At 51.0% G+C, this 12,325-nt stretch overlaps 1 protein-coding gene across 4 annotated transcripts in view; it reads right to left on the bottom strand.

The window, feature by feature from the left end:
* Positions 1-12,325, bottom strand: part of EPHB2 (EPH receptor B2) — a 183,457-nt gene that overhangs the window by 69,793 nt on the left and 101,339 nt on the right. The window lies entirely within an intron of this gene.

Raw genomic sequence — 12,325 nt, 5'->3', positions numbered from 1 at the left:
CCAGGTAAGTGTTTAGTTAGCTGAATACCCACCTGGCCACACACCAGACCTCTTCCCTTGTCCTTTTGGGTGTCTTGGTCGGTGTGACCTGCAGTCATGCCTCCATACATGTCACCCTCGGCCCCTGTGTGCTTCTGCACCTGGGGGAAGGCAGGTGGGTCTGCCTGAGTGCATCAAAAATATGCAGTGTTTGTAGGTTCGATTCAAAGGTCTTATACACAGGTCATTCGAGTCTAATCATCTGTGTCTACTTAGTCACTTTCTGGGAAAGCTATGCTACAATAGCTTACTAAGAACGTGAACTTGAAAATTTCTTCTTGTAAGTATATAATTTTGAGTGTTTTCTTAAAAATTGTTTTGAGCGGTGCCTGGGTGGTTCAGTCGTTTAAGCGTCTGCCTTCAGCTCAGGTCATGATCTCGGGGTCCTGAGATCGATCCTGCGTTGGATTCCCTGCTCAGTGTAGAGCCTGCTTCTCCCACTCCCTCTGCCAGTCCGCCCCAGCTCATGCTCTCTCTCTCTCTCTCTCAAATAAATAAATAAAATCTTAAAAAAAAAAAAAAAACCTTAAAAAAAATCTGTTTTGAAACTATGCAACTTCAGGATTATTATACCTTCCTGGTGAATTACTCATTTTGTCATTAGTAAGGACCCTCCCTGTCCCCAATAATGCTGCTTGTCTTAAAGTCTTTTTAGTCCCCAACACTTATCTTGCTCCCAGTTTTATTACAGAGAATATTTTCTGATACATCATTTTATATCCCTTTACTTATGCCCTTTGCACATCATTATCTTTCAGTTGTGTCTCTTATAAACAGAGGTGGGATTTTTCTCCACCGAAACTAAGAATCTCTGTTTTTAAACAATTGAGTTTAATCCATTTTTATTTATTGTGGTTACTAATAGACAGTTGATGCTTGAACAACACAGGTTTGAACTAAGTGGGTCCATTAATACATGGATTTATTTTAGATAAATATAGGACAGTACTGTACATGTGTTTTCTCTTCCTTAAGATTTTTTAATAATATTTTCTCTGGTTTACTGTAAGAATATAGTATAGAATGCAGATAATATACAAAGTATGCATTAATCGACTTTATGTTATTGGTGAGACTTCTGGTCAACAGCAGGCTTTTATTAGTAGTTAAGTTTTGGGAGAGTCAAAAGTGATGCACAGATTGGCGACTGTGTGTGTTGGGGGCAGGGTCGGTGCTCCTAAATCTGGCATTGTTCAAGGGTCAACTGTATTTGACCTTATTTATACTATCTTATGTGTTTTATTTACCATCAGTTTAAAACTTTTTTCTCCTTTCTTGCCTTCTGTGGCATTGGTTGAATTTTCTTTATGTTCTTTAATTCCTCTGCTGATTCAGAAGTTATATATTGAAGTCTTTTATGGCTGTCTTTAAATTTTTAACATGTATATTTATCTCAACCAAGCCAAAAGTTACTTGATGTCTCCATCTACTTCCCAAACAATCCTAGCATGTTTTAACTCCAGTCTAATTCCTCTTATCTTTCATTTTATGGTTGCATTTTTGTATTTTTGTTCCACTTATTACTTTAAAAAAATCCCCTAAAAAAAAAAAAAAGTCACCCAAGGATTTCCCTTTCTTTCAAGCTTTTGTTGAGATCATCTTCAGTGTTGTATGTTTATATGTGTGTGGGGAGATGGGGGCACCCACGTCAGCTCAATCTGCCACATTCCAGAAAGTTCACCCTTTATCTGTGCATGTGTGTACTCGCTAGCCCACATGTGTGTAACTGTGTATATGCAGAACTGAATAGTTACACATGACTCTACGTAGACTTGCATACCCCTCTGTGTGGGAACAGCTGCAGTCACTAACAAAATAATTATTGTGGCCCCTCCCCTTCTATAAAAAGCATGGATTGGGCCCTCAGAGTCTTAGGTGGGGGTATTTAACAATTGTACAACATCTGATAAATGCTTTAACAGAAGAAATCTGGAAAGCTGTAAGAGAGGAGGAGTACATAACTAGGCTTTGTGGTCAAGGAAGACTTCCTTGAGGAAGAGGCACCTGACCTTACTCCTGAGAAGAACAGACTGAAGAAGAGAGGCCTGGCGGGCGTGGCCCACTCTATGACCATCACTGGGTTGCAGCCTAGCCCCAGGGTTAGAAACTATGACATTTTGGGGTTCCTGGGTGTTTTAGTTGGTTGAGCATTGGACTCTTGATTTCAGCTCAGGTCATGATCTCAGGGTCCTGGGATCAAGCCCCAGTTGGGATTCCTACTCAGCAGGGAGTCTGCTTGTCTCCCTCTCCCTCTGCCCCTTGCCCCCACTTTCATGCTCTCTTTCCCTCTCTCAAATAAATTAAAAAAGAGAAAAGAAAAGAATCCTTGCATGCCTCGAAGAAATATTGCGATGTCAATGAGAAAATAGATGAGAATGACCCAGACAAGCTGAGAAGAGCTATACCGGGGTCACGGTGTTAAAATCACTGCAGTGGTAACAGCCACCATTTCCTGAGTACCTACTACATGTCAGGCACAGTGTTGCTTCTGCCCAGCATGAAGAGCTGACCCTGGGCTGCCCTTCCTACTAAGGAACTACCTAAAGATCAGAGACTTCATGTGACTTACCCAAGGCCACACAGGATACAGGTCCGGTATAGTGACTCTGTGCTCTAATGGCTCTCCCCCTGATTCTGCACCCAAGCCTGGCTTCTCTTACCCCTAATTTCTGGCTCTCGCACCCTCTCCCCACTCTCTGCTGAAAGAGCCAGGGGCCTTGAAGGTCCTCCAGGACTGCAAGAGAAGAAACTGATGCCATTGGCTGCTTCATTCAGGGCCTGGGGAAGCCGGATTCTTCCCCTCCCCAGTCTCCCTCCCTCCCGGGGCTCCCTCTTCAGGTTTATGTGGGGCAGAGAATCAGGTTAATGGAATCCTGGCTGCCTCTGGCTAGTGGAGGGGTTCGAATAGCCCCCCTCTGGAACCCATCATGGTCAGCCGTCGGTCTCCAGCCCAGACTATCAGAGCTCCCCCCAACCCCCCGAGCCCTTGAAGAGCCCAGGGGATGGTGTCAACATTCCACACCTTCTTGAGGAAGCCCAGATTAGCCTCTCCCACCAGTAGCTACCATGGGGACTTGATTTCAGTGTTCATTTTGGACATTCCCTTGAAATGTCTCAGTCAGCAATTCTCGATATCTATGTCACCACAGTAGGACGTAGGGCTAAGGCTCTTGATTCAGAAAGCCCTGGATTCCTTCCTTGCTCCATGTGACTTCACGCAAAACCCTCCCTGAACCTCAGTTTCTTCTTCTGTAAAGTGGAAATAATAGTGGACTTGTTCATAAGGGTTTTGGGGTTTAAATGAGATCATCCATGCAAAGGTCTAGCAGGTTGCCTGACACGTAGTAGAAACTCAATGACTATTGTTCCGTAGATACGTGCTATTATTCTAAAGAGCGTGCAAAGTGCCTACAGCTGAGTTTTTGTGCAAAATTCTGCCATTTAGCAGGGGATAGTCCTCCCATCTGAGTTTTGGGTTTGTAACTAGTGCTCACTTACCCGACCATAATCCCTCCCAGGGCCTGAACACCTAACTGTGCAATATACTCTGTGAGGTGCTTTGTTTAAAAAACCATGAGACAGTGGAGGGGTTTATTGCTTGTCTTGTCATCCCAGCTTTGGATCTGGGGTTTCATACACTACCCCTCTTCATTCTCCTAGCTCCCCGACTCTGGGCAGCCAAATAATGGGCCATTCTGCCTCTGAGATTTTCTGGTCTCTGTTTGCCAACCTGTCAAATGGGGCGGCTGGACTAAATGTTTATTGCCGATTCTAGGACTACTGGTGTAAAGGGAACATCTAGGAATTGCAAGCCTATAGGGGTCAGGCATCCATTCCCTCCTGGCAGCCCTGTGGGGGAGAGTCGGTCATCAGCCCTGCGTTACAGTCAGGGAAACTGAGTCTTGGGAAGATAATGTAGCTTGCTCAACTGACTCAGCAACATGAGGCCAGTCTGGGATTTGAGCACAGAGCTGCCTAGCCCTTTTCCTGGTGTGCAAGGCCTCCTGCTCTGAGAAAACAACCACAGAGACTGCCAAGAACTGGAAGGAATCATGCGGTCCCCGAGCGGGACCTGCTCAAAGCCTGAGCACCTCCCCCTGGCCCTCAGAGCATGGTGTCTGCTGCTGGCCCCTGTGGACAAAAGCTACAGAGCCAGCACCCCTTAGCCCAGCCCTGGAATTCCCGCAAAAGCCCTTTCTCTGTTTTTTGGAACCCAGCCCAGGGTCGGCCCACCAGTCCTGGGAAGGAATTTGTAGTTTTTCATTTCTAAAGAAAGGAAAAGCAAACCATAAGCTCTAGTCCTCCTTCCTGACAGTCAGACTGGAGCACCATCATGAACCTGCGTAGCCATTTAACATTTACAAATCCTAACCTCCTTAGCCTGGCACTCCAAGCCTCCACCCAGTGCTCAACCTACTTCTCCTGCCCCATTTCCATCAGTTGGCACCTTTTGCACTGCCTGAGCAAAAGCTCCCTGATGATTCTCGAACACAACCCACACACAGCTGTCTCTGGGCCTTTGCTCCTTCTGCTTCCCCTCCTTGGAGTGCCCTCATCACCATCCCTATATACTCAGATTCTGCCTACTTCTAAGACCCAGCCCCTCCTCCAGGAAGGCCTCCATGATGCTCTGGCTGTTTCTCCCACCTCTGACCCCCGCACTTTTTCTGTTTTCCCAAAGAGCCCCCATCATGCTGTTTCTTAGGGCAAGGGGATATTTTGATTCGTATTCATCTCCCCAGTGCCCCGAACAGGGATTGGCCCTCAGAAGGTTATCTGAAAACAGAGAATGAATGAATGAATGAATGGTGGGGGAAGGGTGTTGGGTGAAGATCAACGTGGTCATCTGTGCACCAGACAGGAAGGTGAGGGTCAGGGCACGTGGGGGAAGGTCTTTGGGAATCACGCACCCACAGCCCCTCACACCCTGGCTAGGAATCTGGGCGGGGGCCTGCAAAGCCAACCCCATGAGGCCTCAGGCTTTCTGCCCACACACTAGACGCTGACTGAGCAGACCCCTAAGACTCAGGTTAACAAAAGGAGAAACACTGTTCCATGCTTCCCTGCTCTGGGTATATGTTGGGGGCTGTGAGGGGCCAAGAACAGGCCCGGGCAACTGCTCCCACCTTCCCAGCTAAGACTCGAGCTCCTGCCCCCCAGACTCTACCCTGAGGTCCCAGAGCAGGTGCTTTGTGGCTGCTGTCGGGGCTAAGGAGTTAGTGGGTGTCAGGTGCTTTGCACAATACAAGTGAGATGTTCCCCCAGCTCTCACATTCCCTAATGCTTGAGTGTGACATTATAGCATCTGAAGACTGAAAGACTCTGTACTCTCCACGAGGACATTCTACTCCTGGAGCATTCTGGAATTCCCAAGACTACGAGTGAACGTTCTGTGCGTATGAGCGTGTTTACTGTAACAGGCCACAGTTCCATGACTGTAACATTTTAAAATTCCTGCTTGTAAAGCTAAATTTTTAATATTCCACAGTTGTAAAATTCTATAATTCTATGATTATGACCTTTTGATGCCTGCAACGTTCTGAAACTCTTGCTTCTTAGGCTTTTATGTGCTTAATTAGTCTTCTTAGAGCTTCTATGATTATATGATTGTAACATTCTATAATGCCATGATTATAACCTTTCCAGGCCTGTAACATTCTAAAATTCTTGCTTGCCTGTGATTTTAACGCCGCACAATTCTACGGCCATAACGGGCAGTGACTGGAACGTCCCGGGAGCTGGCAATTCCGGGCCATTCCCCGACCTCCAGCCCCTGGCTGTTTGCACTTCCAGCAGGACTCACGGTCCCTCTGAAAGGTCTCGGGCTTTCTTCCAGAGTCTGGGCCCTTGGGCCTCTTCCTGCCAGAATGAGGATCAGGCGAACTCCATGTTCATCAGCACAGATGTGAAAGAGGCCTCAGGGGCTCCTGGACTGGGGTGGGTAGGACTCGGGGGCTTCTGGAGGAGGCCTGGATGCCTTGGCTGGTTTCCTGCCTTGATTGCTGGGAGGGTCTTGGAGCAGCCCAGACCCTACTGATACATCCCACCAACATCGACAAACACACGTGTGTACCCCCCAGAAGCCCCAAGTCAGAAGAAGCCGAACTACCATGAAGTCCCCCCAGTGCCTGTAGAGCCAAGACCCTGGTGGCGGTTCTGTTCCAGGTGCCAACATGAGACGGAAACAGCCCCAACCCCTGGGGGCTGATTCAGCCTAGACAGAACCGAGCAGCTATGGCCGACCCCCACCCAGGGAGCCAGGGGACAGTGGGGTTCTCAGCTCTGCAGCTCCTGCTTTGAAATGTTTGCTTTTGCATGGCAGCCATCAAAAGCCGTCTCCTTCTCCTAAGTGTGTGCGCATCTGTGTGTGTGTGTGTGTGTGCACACGCATGCATACACACACGATGGTGGGTGCCATGTCTGTAGCTCTGGTCCGTCTCTGGGGGTGTCTCTGTGCATGTCCCTGGTATGTGGGTCTCTGCTAAAGCCCCATGGGACATGGCCAAAGCCAAGGGTCTGGTCACCTTTCAGCTGGTAATCCCTCCAGCAGTCGCACGAACCCTGGCCCAGCTGTCTCCCAGTGAGTGAGAGAGGGCAGCACGGGTCTCACGCAGGACCAGCCCCTACACTGAGAACTAGGCTTTGAACTCCACGCTGGGTCTGTGTGAAGCACTCTGCCCCCAGATGTGGGGATCCCGGGGCGCTGGCTTGGGGCTCTCGTGCTTCCTCCCTGCCGTCACTGGCTGGTTTCCTGGAGGAATTACTACATGCCAGGCTCTATTCTTGGATTCCCTCAGTTAAGTCCTCGCAGAGACCCCGGGAGGTAAGTGCTCCCATTACCCATTTTCCAGATGAGAAAACAGAGACGTCAAGCGATGCGGCCCAAGGCTGCCAGTGAGCTGGGGGAAGAAGTGCCGGAGAAGCCGAGGCCTGAAGCCATCCTTGACCGTCATGCTGTCAGCCAGGCTGACCAGGCCACCGGCCCCTCTCCTAAGAATCCAGCTCCCAGAGCGTGTCTGTTCCCCCTAGCTCAGGGTAAGGGACACTCTTCCCCCTGCTCTATAGTCTCCCTGCTGGGAGCCAGGCATGTGGTGCGGGGCGGGGGTGGGTGGGGTCAGGAGGGAGGAGGGGACACAGACGTGGAAGCAATTCAGTTCCTGGCCCTGAAGACGGAAGACACGAGGCAAGACGGGGGTCTGGGGGAGCAGCACATGTTCCTGGGGCTCTGAGGTCTGACAGCCGCATTTGTTAGGGGAAAGCAGCGGGGTGGGGGTGGGGCTCTCTGGAAGTGCACCGGGAGTGGTGTGAACTAGACCTGGGGAAACGTGCAGGGTTGCCACGGGGCAGGGCCCAGGAGGAGAGAAGGGCAAGTTTTCTTCTCTGTAGGAGTCTTGTGCACCGGTGTGTCTGTGGGGGGTGGTGTGGGAGCTCTGAATTCCACACTAATTTACTGAGCATTTCAGGAAAAACTGGTTTGGCTCCACTGGACTGAAAACAAAGATCAGCTGGAGGTCAAAGGCAGTGGGGAGGGGGCCTGTGGGGCATCCAGAGAGAGAATTCACCTCAATTCACAAACCTTCCCTGGGTTCAGGCCCGTGTCGGGCCGTGGGGATGCCAAGACGGGCCAGAAATAGATTCGGTGTTGGAAGAGCTCGCTGTCCTGAGGGAAGGCGGGTCTGACAGCATTTCTCAGAGCTGGGCAAGGCTCGGGCCCTTTGGAAAGGGAACTGTTCCTCCGCGGACCCTGGAGGCTATCTCTCCAGACCTAGGATGCCTGGCTGGGAAACAGGGATGTGTGAGGCTACCATCATGGGATCCGTGCTGCTTGCAAGCGGTCGGAACAAAACAAACAATTGGGGATCAGCATGAAAATCTAAATGCAAATGCTAAATTCTCTTACAATTCCTAGACCCCTGAGAATTCATCTCCCTCCCTCTGCTCTGCAGACCCGTCCTGGACTTTGCAGATGCAGTCTGAGAAAGCGTGAGCTACAACCTCGGAACCGGTGCCACGTGGAAACTACTCACAGAGAACATATTCGTCAAGCCCAAGGCCATGGGGCGAGGGAGGTGCACCCTGCCTTTTCTAAAGAGCATGCACTTTACGTCTATTAGCTTACTGCTTCTGGAAGTCTGGCTGAGCCAGCTCGGCCTCTGTGAGGCTTCACTGCCTTGAGTAAGACGGCAGCCCCCTTGCGGCCTCCTCTCTCCTCATTCCTCCTCTCCTTGCTCCTCATTTCACTTCACTTGCCCCCCCGCCCCCCGCCGGCGGCCAATCTCCTGATCCTGCCACACTCCTGCTCAAAACCCTGCCATGGCTCCCCAGTACCCTCCACATTACAGCTAAACTCCTTAGCTGGCATACCTGCTTCAGAGATGGCCTCCTCACCCCTCAAGCCTGGGACCCCACTCCCTGCCCTGCACTCACAGCTCCCAGCTAAGAAAAGGCGGACGAGGGGTCCTGATTCAGCTTCTCACTCCTCCCCACATCTGCCACCTGCCAGGCTCCCACGAGATGTTCCTCATTTGTCTAACTACCTTGGCAGAAGCTTCTCTGGCTCCCATCATGGGGCAGGCATGTTTGTTTCCCACCTGCAGCAGGACCTTGTAACCAAGGCAGCCACCTCCTCCCTGTAGTGCCTACTTTGCAAGGCAAAGTTCACAGACCTCACCTGACCCCTAGCTCCCAGTTCCCACCTAGACCTCCTGCTGCAGAGTTGGGTTCTCTGAGCCGGCTGCACAGGGATTCTCCAACCCTGGTCAGAGCACGACGGGGCTCAGCACATCTTATTTTTCCCTCCCCTGCCTCTTCCAGCTTACGGATGGGAGTGGGGCAGACGCCCAGAGAGGCTGTGAGATCTAGTGTTGTAGCAGAGCTGGGATTGGGACCGGGGCATTCCAGACTCCTGCTCCAGTGCTCCCGTCACCTGATGTGGGTTCACTCTAAGCCCTTTCCATTCCTGTGGAAGGGTGGCTCTGCCTGGTCAGTGAGGGAGTTGGGCGTGCAGATCACCCCTGATGAATGCATCCTTGTTAGGAACGGAGTGCAACGCCTAGATCATCAGCTCAATTTCGCAGGGGCTCAGAGAGGTCAGGCACTTTTCTTAAGGCCACACAGCTCAAAAGGACCAGAACTAAGATATGAATCTCGGTCTTTCGGAACACAGAGCCCATGTCCAGAAAGTGTGGTTGGTTTATGGAGCCTGCCTGAGACCAAGGCAAGGTCACAGTCTGTGCTCCCGCCTGACGAATGTTCTGGGAGCCACTGGTGACACAAGAACACTCCCTTGAGACGGGGAGGAAAGTGTCCAGTCCCCAAGTTCTCTGCCCCCCGGGCCAAGGAGGAGCCACACTCTGTGGCCAGCTCAGCCCAACCCTGGGCTGCTGGGCAATGCCACTCTGGGAACCTCGCTTTGGCCAGCCCACCCTGCCCTGGCCAGGGGAGCCCTGGGACAGAATGCTCACCGGGCTGCCATCCTGGGCAGGAGCTGAAAATTAAATTAAAGCCACGACAGGGACAGTTAATTAAAGCAGATTAGCGCAAGACTAATTAGGGACACTGACACTGGAACTATCGCACTCCAAGATGTTAATTAGCTGTTCGTTAATGTCAGCTCCCCGTTCAAGAGAGAAGGATGAACAGCCCTTCTCCGGGGCTTCATTCTGGAGCTGAGTAAACGGGCGGCTGCCCATTGGCAGCCTGAGCCCCAACCCAGGCTCCCTCCCTCCCTCTGGCCCTTGTGTCTGCTCACTCCCTTTGTTCCCTCCTATACCAGCTTCAGTGTGGATGCTGCCAGAACCCTGGACTCCTGGGAAGGAAGAGCTCAGCCAGGGCCCAACACATGGAGGCTTCAGAAGCAACGTGGCTTATCTGTTTTGCAAACCAGCCTTGAGCACTGGGAACCCCCATCCCTCCCTTACCACCCTCGGGTCTGGGGTAGGAGGAGGCCATTCCCCCTCCCTCCCGTCTTCCCTTTCGTCCTTCGTGTACATCCATCCACCCAAACGATCTTTACCTCCCATACACACAAATGCTCACACACGTTCTGCGTACAATTTCCATTCCCCTGTTCCTTTTGTCCAGTCTTTGGTCTGTCCATCCAACTACCCATCAGTTCATCTAGTCAAACATCCCATGATCCCCTATAGGCACACATCCCAATTTGGTTACAATTTCCATGCATCCCTCTGTCCATCTGTCTGCCATCCATCCGCCCTTCCTTCCATCCAACCAGCTACCAGTTCTACCCATCCACAACGCATACCCATCTGTAAGTCTTGCATTCATTCTTTTCATTGACGGAGCCTTTCTTCAAAAACCCACCTACTTATGAGCGCACCCCCAAATATCTATCCTCCTTTCTGCTAATCCACTCACCTAGACATTCACCCGTGCACTCCTCTGTGAACCCATCCCCCAGCCAACCTCCCATCCATGAACTCCCTGGTCCACCTCCTGAATGTTCGTTCACATACCAGGTGGACCCCTCCCCCCTCTAAACACGGACACCTCTGTCTGCCTACCATCCACCCATCCACTCCTCTCATACAAGACCACTGAACACTGTGTGCCAGGCCCTATGTACGCAGGAGAGCAAGAGAAGGAATACAGAAATGAGGAAGAGTTGAGACACTGGGATCCCTACTCTCATCTCCACTTTACAGACGAGGAAACCAAGAAAGAGGCCACCCATCAAATTATTCATGCAACTAGGAATAACTGCCCATTACACACCACTCGAGGGTACAGTGACAGACGGGGTTCCTAACGCCAAGAGCACACAGCCTAGAGCAGTGATTCTCCAGGAAACCGGCGAAAACTGCCCCCTGCCAAGTGCCCGTAAGCACACCTAGAAAACATTCTGCGGACAAGTCTAGCGGGTCTACAGACCTCCTGAAAGCTCCCCTACGCAGCTCAGATCAAGACCCACGGTGCTGGTTGGGGAGACACACAAGGAAATACAGCGTCAAGCTCCGAGTTCTGCACATGATGTGGCTGACCCCTGAACATAGGGATTACAGCCTGTGACCCCTGCACAGTTGAAAATCTGTGTATAACTTTTGACGCCCCCAAAAGTACTAACACCCTACTGTTGATCAGAAGGCTTACTAATAATAGTTGAATAACACATCTTCTTTGTTCTCTGGATCAAGACTGTATTCTTACTATGAAGTACGCTAGATAAAAGAAAAAAAAATTTTTTTTTAAGATTTATTTATTTACTTGACAGACAGAGATCACAAGTAGACAGAGTGGCAGGCAGAGGGAGAGGAAGGGAAGCAGGCCTCTGGCTGAGCAGAGAGCCCGATGTGGGGCTCGATCCCAGGACCCTGGGATCATGACCAGAGCTGAAGGCAGAGGTTTTAACCCACTGAGCCACCCAGGTGCCCCAAAACAAAATGTTTTTAAGAAAATCATAAGGAAGGGGGAGCCTGGAGTGGTTCAGTTGGTTAAGCATCCAACTCTTGATTTCAGCTCAGGTCATGACCTCGGGGGGTGAGATGGAGCCCCCCCCCCCCCCCGGGCTCTGTGCTCTGTGTGGAGTCTAGTTGAGATCTCTGTTTCCCTGTGTCCAGCCACCTCCCACCCCGATCGTGTATGTGCTCTCTCTCAATAAATAAATAAAATCTTTTAAAAAGAGAAAATCCAAAGGAAGAGAGAGTACATGTACAGTATTGTACTGTATTCATCAAAAACAGTCTGCATATATGTGGACCTGTGTATTCAAACCCATGTTGTTCAAGGGTCAGCTGTAATACAGAGTGAGAAGGGGTCACTGAAGGCTTCCTGGAGGAGGTGATAACCACATTAAGTTGGAAAAGATGGGCAGGGTTAGCTGAGTGGAGGCCAGCCCAACTCTGTTTGCATGCTTTATGCACATGCCAGTCAAGTAGGAGTGAGACTGTGGAGGGCGCTGCCTGGGACCTGTAGGGGTGCAGGCTGGGGTGTGACCGGCCCTGCCATGTGCAGGGATATGGCAGAGTTAAGACTTGAACCCAGGTTCCCTGTCCAGTTCCTCTCAGGAAACAATGAGGACCTGTCTCTGGTCCCTATGGGACTCAGGGGCTTTCAGCTTGGGGATGGGCCCTGACTGCTGCCAGACTGCCTCTCAGAGACCCCTGGGACCTGTTGTCCTTGGCCAGGCAGAGGGAGCTCTGTTCCAGGCATGAACCTCAGCCGTGAGGCTCTGGGGCCACAGCCGCCCTCATCCCAGCCTGTCTGAGGGTAGGGATTGAAAAGCAGGGGTGGGAGTCTCCGTGGGCACTGGGCCTAGAATAGTGCAGGA

The sequence above is a fragment of the Mustela nivalis genome (genome assembly GCF_964662115.1).
Source record: "Mustela nivalis genome assembly, chromosome: 10".
NCBI lineage: Eukaryota > Metazoa > Chordata > Mammalia > Carnivora > Mustelidae > Mustela > Mustela nivalis.
This window is presented reverse-complemented; position numbering and strand designations above follow the sequence as displayed.